The sequence below is a fragment of the Octopus bimaculoides genome, chromosome 4 (genome assembly GCF_001194135.2).
Source record: "Octopus bimaculoides isolate UCB-OBI-ISO-001 chromosome 4, ASM119413v2, whole genome shotgun sequence".
Lineage (NCBI taxonomy): Eukaryota > Metazoa > Mollusca > Cephalopoda > Octopoda > Octopodidae > Octopus > Octopus bimaculoides.
This window is the reverse complement of record NC_068984.1, coordinates 23,178,317-23,191,352: the sequence shown is the minus strand read 5'-3', so window position 1 is coordinate 23,191,352 and position 13,036 is coordinate 23,178,317. Positions and strand designations below refer to the sequence as shown.

At 34.9% G+C, this 13,036-nt stretch overlaps 1 protein-coding gene across 2 annotated transcripts in view; it reads left to right on the top strand.

Annotated features, from left to right (window-relative positions):
• Positions 1–13,036, top strand: part of LOC106876823 (sodium-dependent phosphate transport protein 2A) — an 84,734-nt gene that overhangs the window by 8,147 nt on the left and 63,551 nt on the right. The window lies entirely within an intron of this gene.

The following is a 13,036-nucleotide window of genomic DNA, read 5'->3' as shown; positions in this document are numbered from 1 at the left end:
TATATGTTTGTGTGTGTGTGTGTTTGTTCCACCCAACTGATGCTGGTGCGTTTGCGTCTCCGTAAATTAGCGGTTCGGCAAAAGAGACCGATAGAATAAGTACTAGGCTTACAAAGAGTAAGTCCTGGGGTTAATTTGCTCGACTAAAAGGCGGTGTTCCAGCATGGCTGCAGTCAAATGACTGAGTAAAAAGAGTAAAAGAATATATATATTCCATTTCATATTTGTTAATAAATCAGCTTTTAATCACAAGATTCTTTTCCCCAATCCCTGGTGTGTGTGTTGGATGAAGTGATGTTGACATTCCTTGATGACATGACCTGTTGCTGTAAAGCTCTCTGGAATAAAAAAAACAAGAAAAGCATCCGGTTGTAAAATCTTGTCCCAAGTGTTTCTGTCCAACCTATGTTAGCATAGAAAAACACATTTAATGAACGAACAGTTATATATATATATTTCCTCTTCAACCTTTTATATATATGTATATATATATATGGTGTGTGTGTACATGCTCAATACCCATTGCATTTTTAACGGCAAGAAGGCAAAATTTTAAATTTTAGCTTGTCTGGTATTCCTTGAAGAAATCTGTCCAGACTCCGTTTAAAGGTGATGGAATGAATCCTTTTCCTCTTTGATCAGTTTTGGGACAATGTTAAATAGGACAGGGCCTACACACAGAGGGAATGAGAGATAGCTATATATAAAATATATTCTGTTTAAATAACAAGAGACTTTGGTAAAATTAAAATGTTATTTACTTAACCTCTATTTCCATTTTCAGAAAAATAGATTGGATATTTTAATTAGGTAAATTATTGAAACTGAGGTTGTCTTTCTCGTACCTTAGGCTTAATCTTTCAATATTGTTTAACTGAAGACATTTTATTTAAGAACATACATTTCATATCCTTCAAACTTGATATATACATTGTACAATATTTACATTTACTAAGATGACTTTTACATAAACCATTTCTAGGGAAGGTTCTATTTTCATCATTATGATATATCCTTCTTGCTGATTTGAAGGAGATCTGGCTGCTATTTCTAGCAGGTCGAGTTACCTCATAAAAGCACACATGTATGATGATAAAATTTGTGATGGATTTTTTTGATAATAATTTTGGTTACCATATTTACATAAAATTTCACTGAAATACCTTAGCTATTTATCTATTTTTGTTTATGATAGGAATGTTTTCTTTTTTTTTAATTTTTTTTTTATTCACAATTGTCACATATCAAGAAATATTTTAGTGGAAAATAATATATTTATCTTAAAAACATCAGAATTGACTGTTTTACTAGCTAGGAGTTTTTTTAAAATAGTTGATCCACCTTCCATTTGAATTTCATCTGCTATCTACAAGTAGTGCCTCTTCAGTTTCACTTTCAGTTTTAGAAATAGTGCAAAGACACAAATGCGTATGTCAAGTGAATGCAGGGAACAAATTTAGTAGGAACATGGTACATATTCAGGTTTTCTGTGAGAATCTGCTGGCTGATTCATAATTGATTCTAATCATGAGAGAGAACAACAGTTCTCATGGATGAATTTACCAATTTTTTAATACAGTTTCTGATATTTTTACTTGTGACTTGTTACACTGAATATTCATCATCTTAAACCAACACTCATTCATCATAATCCAAGTCAGTTCTTTTTTGGGAGTTATTGTCCTCCTAGATGGGTTAGTTTTAGTTTTGAGGCTTGGTTTCTGCAGCTGGATAAGCTTTAGAGAGGTCCTGTTTATGGCAAAACTAAAGTGTCCTCTTGACTTATATCCTTGTTTTTCACCAACTACATCATTGAATATTTTGGGTAAATTTTGTAGCGAACAACAATAGTAGTGAAGTTGCTTTCTACATCAGACTGTTATATTTTTCTCATGGGGCTTAACAGATAAATAAAGGAGAGGGTGATAATAGAAGAATGTGAGTGGGTGGATGAAGGAAGCAAGAGTAAGATAATAGAAACAGATTGGGATAAGGTGTGCGCGAGAGATGCATAATGATAGAGATGAGTAAATGGTAAGAGTGAATGATGGTTGTCAGTAGCAAGTGGCTGAGAACGAAAGGATGATGACTAAAAATGTAGAAAGAGTTGTGGTAAATGGTGGTGGGCAGGTACATGTAGATCTAAAATACTCTGTTGAAAATATGCATTGTGTGTGTGTGTGTATATATATATATATATATATATATATATATATATATATATATATGAAAAATGAGTTTGTTTTAACAAGCTGCAGCAAAATGAATTTATAAATATCAAAGCAACACTAACAGCAAGTAGGGCACCAAAATGTTGTTGCCTTGGAAATATTTATTAGTTCCTTATTTCAGGTAAAGCACTACTTGATGGAGGATAACTACTAAAGATAATCAGAATTAGTTAAACATCTATTTATGTTTCTATGCATTTACTAAAAATTTTATGAAGCACATGAAAAGGTCTGGGTCTGATCTCCTGCTCAACAGCTTTCAAACCCCACCAACTCATGAAAACATTGTGATACAAATGCTAAAATTGGCAACGGTGATGGAGATCGGGAAGTATAATATACATTCCTTAAAGTGTGACATACAAATGGACAACATAAAATCTTGAGGGCCCTTTGGACTTTTCAAAGACAAGACAACCTCACTAGTGCTGATGACACAGTAAAATACTACTCAATATATGCTGGGGTCAATAGAATAAGTACCAGTTGAATACAGGGGTCAAATATAATTGACTTAGCCCTACCCCCAAATTGCTGGCCTTCTGCTAACATTTGAAATTAATATATACCTGTAAAGTGGTTGATGTTGAGAGGGCATCCAGCCATAAAAACCAACCAAAAGTAAAATTTGTAAGTGAAATGTGGTCTTCTGACCTGACTAGTAGAGCAGTTCGTCTGAATAATAATTGAGCTGGAGTATGATGATGATGAGGAGGAGGGGGATATGTATATGTGTGTGTGTGTGTATCATCATCATCATCGTTTAACGTCCGCTTTCCATGCTAGCATGGGTTGGACGATTTGACTGAGGACTGGTGAAACCAGATGGCTACACCAGGCTCCAATCTGATTTGGCAGAGTTTCTACAGTTGGATGCCCTTCATAATGCCAACCACTCAAAGAGTGTAGTGGGTGCTTTTACGTGTCACCCGCACAAAGGCCAGTCAGGCGGTACTGGCAATATATGAAATTATGTTAGCTTCCTAAAGGAATAGTGTCATCCAAGGAAATACTGGTTCAATATCTAATATTGGAGGGGGGGGGTTGATTTCCTTAAAATAATAGGTTTGTAGTTTATATTCATGCAAAGGAAAAAGAAGAAAATGGAGATTTTAAAGTTAATAAGAATTTATTATCAGCAACAAATCAATCATTATCCCTTACAGCTGTGAAAACACTCACCCCTACTTCTAATTAAGTTACCTAGATAACAAAAGCTATCTTAGGGAGCATTTGAGAGAATGTATTTCCTATGAGTTCTTAGTGCTTACTGTTTCTACTGTACCCGTTTGTTCCTGTTGTGTAACACATGCAGATTGAAACTGGTCATATGCACAAGGAAAAATATATAATTTTTGCTTGAAAACTCATGTAATGAATATAGCTATCTTTCTGCAAAATTCATTACGTTGTTTCTCTCATTATTCTTAATAATAATTATTCATTATGTACGTAAACAATATCAAAAGCCTCAGCTGACTTTTCTTTGTACATTTTTTTACATATTCTGGCAACAGACAATTCTCACTATCAAACCTCCATTAATTCCTTCTTTCATTCTGTTTCTCTCATTATTGTTATAATTATCACTTGGCTTTCCAGTAATGGATGTTATACACACAAGCATATGTAGATGCTTGTTTTTATACATACACACATACATATAAATACATCCAGGACAGACAGTAAGAGGAAAAGAAAGAGAGAGAGAGTGTGTGTTAAGCAACTTTGTTCAAAAGACTGCAAAAATTTGCCTGTTTTGACCTACTGGAAATAGCTAACAGATTACTAATAAATCAAACTGAAATCATAAATGTAGACTACATTGAATAATATATTTCCTGAAATATAAAGCAATGAGATTGTCACAACAAGTGCACCTTTCATTACCAAGATTTAACAATTTTTGTAGCATTGTTAGAGCTATTATTTATGTAATTGTTTTGCGAGAGATCGTCAATGTGTTTGCTTGCCTTGCAGAGATAGTGAATACATCAACCTTCAAATCAATTGCTCAAATTGGCTTATATGATGTGCATGAGCCAAGGTCAGACTCTTCTACATATTGGTTAAATTTCAAAGCATACCCTACTGTTGTGTGTATATGTAATGTGTGTGTGTGTGAGTGGAGAAAGAGAGAGAGAGAGAGAGAAATAAAACATGAGATTGTTCATAAGTTATACAATCTTAATGATTGTTGTGAAGAAATCTCTATCAGAAGGAATATCTTGTTTGAGAACAGTAAATTGAAATATCATCATCGTTTAACGTCCGCTTTCCATGCTAGCATGGGTTGGACGATTTGACTGAGGACTGGTGAACCAGATGGCTACACCAGGCTCCAATCTGATTTGGCAGTTTCTACAGCTGGATGCCCTTCCCAGCGCCAACCACTCCGAGAGTGTAGTGGGTGCTTTTACGTGCCACCGGCACAAAGGCCAGTCAGGCGGTACTGGCAACGGCCACGCTCGAAATGGTGTACTTTACGTGCCACCTGCACAGGAGCCAGTCCAGTGGCACTGGCAACAATCTCGCTCGAATGTCTTTTCATGTGCCACCGGCACAAGTGCCAGGAAGGCAACGCTGGTAACAATCACGCTCAAATGGTGCTATTTATGTGCCGAAATAATTTACATATTGCATATGCTTTCATAGAAATATTGTGTTGAGTCAAAAGTTTTGTAATATTTTGATAACTTATTTGCTTTATTTATCAAGTTACAACAAAAGCAACCTAGCATTCAAAGTAGAAGCATCTTCTTGACCCATCTGAAGCTACCTTTCTGCAAGTTCTTTGATTCCACGTCAATACCAGTTCTTGTTCATTTATGCAAAGAGTTCCTTCACTGAAGCTTTCACCTCCTCTTGGTTGATAAAGCGTCATGAGCACTGGAAGTGAACCATGAATTGGAAGAAGTAGTTGTCCGAGGGAACTAGGTCCAGACTATATGCTTGGTGTGACATCAGTTCAATTCCTTCAAGTTCCTGGAGTTTCTTCCAGGTTGCTCAAGCAGTAATAGGTCTTGCATTGTCTTATCACTTTTTGTTAACCAATGCCAAGTAATTTTTATGCATAATGGCATACTTTTGCTTCAGCTGTTTGGAATACATGTTGGCATAAATAGTTCAACCAACCGGAATGAATTCATAGTGAATTATCCCCTCATAATTCCACCGGATGCAGAACATCACTTTGTGCTCGAAACACCCATGTTTGGCAACTTGCTCAACTACTGCTTATGCACATTAGGAGTGTAGAAAAATATCTCCCTCGGATTATTCTTTGTTCCGATCCGTAGCTCACTTCCTGTGCTAGCCACACTTCATCAACCTGGAGGAGGTGGAAGCTTCTATGAAGGTGTTCTTTGCCTTGATGGACAAGAACTGGTATCAGTGTGAGATCAAAGAATTAGCAGAAAGGTGACTTCAGACAGTGGAACACAGTGACCTCTACTTTACATTGCATTATAGCATAGAGCATTCACAGACAGACACTAATACTTTTGATGGTTCTCTTTCTCTCTCCATCTCTCTCAATCATTCTGCTTTCTACATGTTCTTCAAATCACATTCTACTGTTGAATGTATATACGTATGTATGTGTATGCATGCATGTGTGTAGGTATGTATGTATGTGAGGGGGCTCTTTTTAGTAACTAAATCTGCTAAAAATATCAGCCAAATCTCCTTCAATTCTCTAGCAATAAGCTATCAAACAGGACATAGTGATGGGTTTCCTGCTCTTATGATAAAACTATGTTTGTCATGATCAGACTGCTCAGTTTACAGGGACTTATTCCTGAAAAATCCTGGAAAGTAGACTTCCAATTTTTACTCATCTGTTAACTATTTTATAATGATTTGGAGTTTTGGGGACCATAAAACAGGAATTACGAACTTAAACATTTATTCCATTAAAAATATATACTAATAGAAAACGTTAAAAATTTACAGAGAAAATAATAGATAATAGCCTTCCTGGATAATAAAAATGTATTCCAATCAGAAGTGTATGTTATTTATGGTACGTTTCAAACTTGCTCACAATTTTACAAGTTAGGGCTCTCATGGTTTTATGTAGAAGTCGGCAAAATATTCTTTTCTACTCTAGGCACAAGGCTCGAAATTTTTGAGGAGGGTGCCAGTTGATTAGATCGACCCAGTACACAACTGGTACTTAATTTAGTAACCCCAAAAGGATGAAAGGCAGAGTTGAGCTCGGTGAAATTTGAACTCAGCACTCAAAGACAGACTAAATACCGCTAAGCATTTCACCCGGCATGTTAACGTTTTTGACAGCTCACCACCTAAGTTGGTGAAATATTAGTGAGGGTAATGAGCTGTTTCTGCAAGTTTACAGTTTCATGTCCGTCTCTTGGAAAATATTTTGGTGCTTTTTACGTGCCACTGGCGTAGGAGCCACTCAGGCAGCACTGGCATTGACCATGCTCGAATGGTGCTTTTTACGTGCCACCGGCACATAAAAAATTACTTTTTCTTCTTTTTTTTTGTTTAGCGCGAAGCTTGGCTTTTTCAAATGCACTAGTTTCTGAGAAAAATATCCTAGTAAATTATTTTTATATGGCATGGTGTAAAAAGGACATTTTAAGATGATCTTGCAATTTACAATTATATTTTCAATAACACAGCTTGGAAATACAATAGTTTCAGAAATTCTTGACTGCATTTGTAGTAAAATTTCACTGGAACACCATTTAAAAGCCTTTGGGCACAAATGAACACCATTATAGTTGACATTGAATAATACAAAAATTAACACACACAAGCAACAACCATACACATAAATACAGCATTATTGTAGACATAGAAGCATAGTCAGTTACTGATGAAACCCCAATGAAGGTTGAAACTTGACCAGCCGATCTTTTTCTCCTTGTAGTGAGATTGTATAAGAAAATAATACAGTTGTTTGCAGCTATTCAACATATTTAATTGCTCCATTAAATTATACATACTGTATTGGTTTAAATCTATCACCTTACTCTGTAGTACATTAGAGCATTACTGTTCATGTATCAGTAATTTAGTAAGTTTATACATATATGTAGGCGTAGGAGTGGCTGTGTGGTAGGTAGCTTGCTTACCAACCACATGGTTTCGGGTTCAGTCCTACTGCGTGGCACCTTGGGCAAGTGTCTTCTATTATAGCCTCAGGCCGACCAAAGCCTTGTGAATGGATTTGGTAGATGGAAACTGAAAGAAGCCCGTCATATATATGTGTATATATATATATATATATGTATATGTTTGTGTGTCTGTTTTTGTCCCCCCAACATCGCTTGAAAACTGATGCTGATGTGTTTACGTCCCCGTAACTTAGCGGTTCAGCAAAAGAGAGTAAATGATGTAGGCAACGCAAAACTTACATAATAAATGTGTTAAATATATCTATTTTTAATTATGAATATCTACCACATAAAAAACAAGGAAATTTTTATGGCCATCCTTTTCTATGGATTGTTGCTCAGTTTTCTTATAAATATTATTACTACTAGGTAACCAAGTATATTACGCATGTTGCTAGCTAGACTATTGCGTGGCATTGCTAATGACACAAAATGTCAATGACATTTTATAAATGTCTAATGCAAAAAACCCAGAAAGAGATAGCTTGTTGATTATTTGAATTATAACTGTTATTATCTGTTTGTAACGGATTATCATACTTTCAGTAGATTAATTTGTATTCTAGCAGTTAATCATTTTCGTCAAAAAATAGTCAAGTTGCAGTGCACTATAGATTTTCTTGTGTGGATGTGTGCAGATAAGTGAGTGGGTATATATAGATAATTGGTATTTATAGATGCTTTGACACTTATTTATGAAAATATTGGGTCAATTAATAGAACAGGTACATTGTTTTATTGAATTCTCAATTAGACTTACATTATTTTAAAGATTATATCAGCTTTTATTAGTGTGGTCTGTAAGAAGGGACTTCTGCTATGTCCTTCGCAGGATCCATGACAGTTAGAGTTTCATGTTGATGGATGTAAGGAGGGGATTTCTAAATTTGATCCTATGGTAAACTTAAGAATCATACTGGAATTTTAAGACTGTTTTGAGATAACATGTAGTAGAATTGCAGCGTGGAAGGTGTTTATAAGCCATTTAAAATAACACACAAAAGCCGTCAGATTCACTTCAACATTTAAATTTAATTTGTCAAAATATTTTCGTCGCTTTGAGACCGCGACCTGTTCACTGACAAAATTGTGCTGCACAATTTTGTCAGTGAACAGGTCGCGGTCTCAAAGCGACGAAAATATTTTGACAAATTAAATTTAAATGTTGAAGTGAATCTGACGGCTTTTGTGTGTTATTTTAAATGGCTTATAAACACCTTCCACGCTGCAATTGTTTTCGTTCCAGTACACAATCTCAGATCAGGTCACTTACTATGCAAGTACATCTCCGTAATTTAGTAGAATGTATCCAAATAATTACGAGTTTTAAATGCATTTAAAACTACTGTCAGTACCTAAAGTTTTGGATATTGAAATGAATGATAAAAGCTTCTGAACTGTTGATATAATGTATGAAATTGGTAAATTATTGTTTTTACACACTCAATTACATGCATGTCTACATTCAGTGACATCAGCTATAATTTATCAGTGTTTGCTTACATTCTGGTAAATGCCATGGAACAAGAAGCAGGAACCTTGTTAAGTAAAACTGAACCAGTTAGACTCAATCAGTTAGTTGTGAATCTCTTGTACTGAGAATATACTGTTAGGAATGATATATCTTACCAGTTACTCTCCCCTAAGATCTAAGGTATCATTACCAAATCAAAATGGAACTACAGGCATCTTGCACATTACAGAGGTATTGCATTTTTGAAACTTTGGTTATAATATGGAATTCTGTAACATAAAGCTTTTTTTTTTCCCCATTAGCTGCCATGTTGTATAGAAGTCGATGTGAAAATACTTTTTGTATGAAGGAAGTCCATGTTATAACAAGAGTTTCAGGAATGTAATGTTTCTTCAATGTACTGTGTTACTGTATTTAAACAGAAATCCAGACGAAAATTAATACTAGCCAGATTAGATTTGGAGATTCTCCATCTACAGTTTCATATTGATACAAAAGAGACTGCAAAATATGAGAACTGAAATAAAAAAATTGTTTTAGAAAATTAGCAGTTCATATTTCAATTAATAATCTAATCAATTTTTCTGCTCAAATTTTTGTTTAAAAAAGCATTACAGATTTATCAGCTTCAGATTTCAGGTTATAAAAAATTAAACAAACAAACAAACAAACAAAAAATAAAATCTTCATCTATGATATAAATAAGGAATTAAGAATACTTAGACTCTTCCATATATATTTAAATGGACTATACTTTTGTAAGTTCACTGATGGATGTTGCCTTGACATTAAGTGTCCAGTTGCTGTTACATTCCCCTCCTGCAAATAAATCTGACCTTCTTCCTTTTACATCTATTTTGTCCATGCTGGCATGGGATGGTCACAACATAGAAATACACAAGTGGTCTACTTGAATAAACTATTTTCTCTGAAGTATTTAAATTAAAGATGTAATATAAGGTTTACTTAGCATTGTTGGATATACAGTAACTTGGTAGTTCAAATAATGGACTCATATACCTTAGTAGTGTAGTGTGCCCCTATTGAAACACATGTTACGCAAGGATTCCTTGATCATCCTTGCTGAAATGAGATACTACCTCTTGGTTCCTGGGTTGAAGGCTAGCTGTAAAGGAGTGTAGAAAATATCTTCATAGTCAATGTTAACACTCTCATGGAGGTGATGGTGGTGGTAGCAGAATATGTTTATTTATAGTTATATTTTCCCTTATGTAGGTTTCTTCATATCTACATCTTCCATTTCCTCATGCCTTGAAACATCTAATACATGAAAAAAAAAACTATTGAAATCTTTTCATACTCCATCCATGCAATTTTTGTAGTCTCTAAAGAAAGAGATTTTTGCTATTGTTGGTTTTCTTTCTAACAATCAGTATAATGATTATGAATAATAAAGACTTGAATTTTACAAAGTCACTTCATTTCAATATGCATATTTCAATATGCTTTTCAACACGTGTACCTGTTTATATACATATATGCACATAATATACATATACATGTTTATGCATGTCTATTTATAAACATACCCTAAGTCTGAAAAAAAATATATACTTCAGACCTTAAATGTTTTAAGAATATATCTACAACAATTCAAAGTCTTATCTCTTAGATCTACTGTAATTGCATGTTTAAGAATTTTTTCTTCACCTCCTATTTTTGTAACATAATATGTATAATAACCCTACCATATTTTACCTGGTCTACAGGTAAGTATTCAGAGTCTAATATTCTTTCATGTCTTACATCACAACCATTTTCTACTCTCCTTACATCACAAATATTTTCTGTTACATGAGTTTATAGTTGAAAAAAATCTGTCAATTGTGTTTTGCTTGAATTAATTTTTGTTTCTGTATTTTAAACAAACGAAAAAAAATATTTGTATTGTGTGTGGGTGTGCTGCTGGAGGCATGATGGTAAAATGCACCCAGTCTGCACTGCAGATGGTTAGTAATGGGGGCTGCAGAAACCATACCAAAAATAACAATATAAACTACAGAGTTGGGCTTTTTTTCCTCTGTTGCTATTTATGCCAGATGATGAAAGACCACTGTGAGTAGAGAGATATGAGGGCCAGCCAACCCATGCCAGCATGTAAAAAGATAATTGTATGTGTGGGTGTGTATGTCTGCACACATGTACATTGTATATATAGGTGGCGAGCTGGCAGAAATGTTAGCACACCGGGCGAAATGCTTAGCGGTATTTCGTCTGCCGCTACGTTCTGAGTTCAAATTCCGCCGAAGTCGACTTTGCCTTTCATCCTTTCGGGGTCGATTAAATAAGTACCAGTGATGCACTGGAGTCGATATAATCGACTTAATCCGTTTGTCTGTTCTTGTTTGTCCCCTCTGTGTGTAGCCCCTTGTGGGTAGTAAAGAAATAACACGTGTACATTATATATATATATATATATATATACACACACACACACACACACACACATGCGTTAACACACATACACACGTGTTCATCAGTATCATTTTACATTTTTTTTTCCATGATGGTACCAGTTGGATTGTCTAACTCTGAATCACTTATTATTCAGAGTTACTGTCCTCTTCAATTTGGAGGACCATATCTTGCTCAAATGTCTCAGTTTTAGCATGGATTTTTTGGGCTGGATGCCCTTCCTAACATCAACCGCTTTCTAGAGTGCATCTTGTTGTACCCGCGTCAGTGAGGTTGTCATGTCCTCAGCAAGACTAAAAACTCCTTTCAAATCTGTCGTCTCTCTGCTTAACTCGCTGAATACTTTACAGAGTACTGGGCAGAGAGAGAGATAAGACAACATAGTAACTGATCCACTACAGAGGGTGCTGTTATCATAGATTTGGAAACAGAGAGTGCATAGGATGCAAGTACACTCGCTAAAATTTTGGGTGGAGGGGATGAAAATGCTTTATAACAACCTAGGTTTGTACACCCTAAGCAAATTTCATTCCCTTAGAGTTGTCAGACAATCATTTCAATATGTGCAATCCTCTCCAACCTGTATCAGTATGAAAAAACAGACTTGATGCTAATGATGAGAATGGTATCAAAGAAAATGTTATAATGCAAAAGAGAAACTGCCAACGGCGAGCTGGCAGAAACGTTAGCACGCCGGGCAACATGCTTAGGGGTATTTCGTCTGTCTTTACATTCTGAGTTCAAATTCCGCCGCGATCGACTTTGCCTTTCATCCTTTCGGGGGTTGATAAATTAAGTACAGGTTTTGTGTACTGGAGTCAATTTAATCGACTGGTCCCTTCTCTTAAAATTTTGGGCCTTGTGCCTAGAACAGAAAAAAATAAAAAAAAGAAAACTAATTCAGTTGATGAAACAATATTTTTGACAGATTTCTTTTCAAACATGAATAAATTTTCTTTCATGTATGTGTGTTACGATTGATGTGGCTTCATGTTAGAAATGTAAATTGTCTTCAACTTTAGACTGCTTTTAATCTTAATTACTCATTGCTTTAGTTTTCAGTCCCTAATGAATATAACAAATTGTTTTATTTCAGTTTCATTTTTTATTGCATTATGTTTCATAATTTACAAAGTGCATTTGTGATCCTTTATATATACATATACATACTACATACTACATACACTCCTTAGTTTATTATAGCCACCATCATGGCCAAACCTATGCAGTAATAGGTGTAGCTGTGTGGAAAGCAGCTTGCTTTTCAACCACATGGTTCTAGATTCAGTCCTACTGCATGGCACCTTGGGCAAGCGTTTTGTACTATAGCTTTGGGCCAACCAAAGCCTTGTGAGTCGATTTTGTTAGATGGAAACTGAAAGAAGCCCATCGTATATATATATATATATATATATATATATATATATATATCAAAGAAGAAAAAAAAAAGAAAATGGAGATTAGGAAGTTAATAATTGTTTATTATTAACAGCAAATTAATGATCTACACTTACAGCTGTTTCAATTAATACTCAGTATATATTAAGTAAATGACCTGAACATAATATCTTCAGAGGGGAAAAAAATATACCCTTGGATGTTTTATGTGTTTATGGATTCATTATATCAGACTATATATATATATATATATGTATGTATATATGTGTGTATAATAGGTGCAGCATGGCCAAATGCCTCATAGCCACAAAGTCCTGGATATGAGCCAGCTGCATGGTATCTTGGGCAAA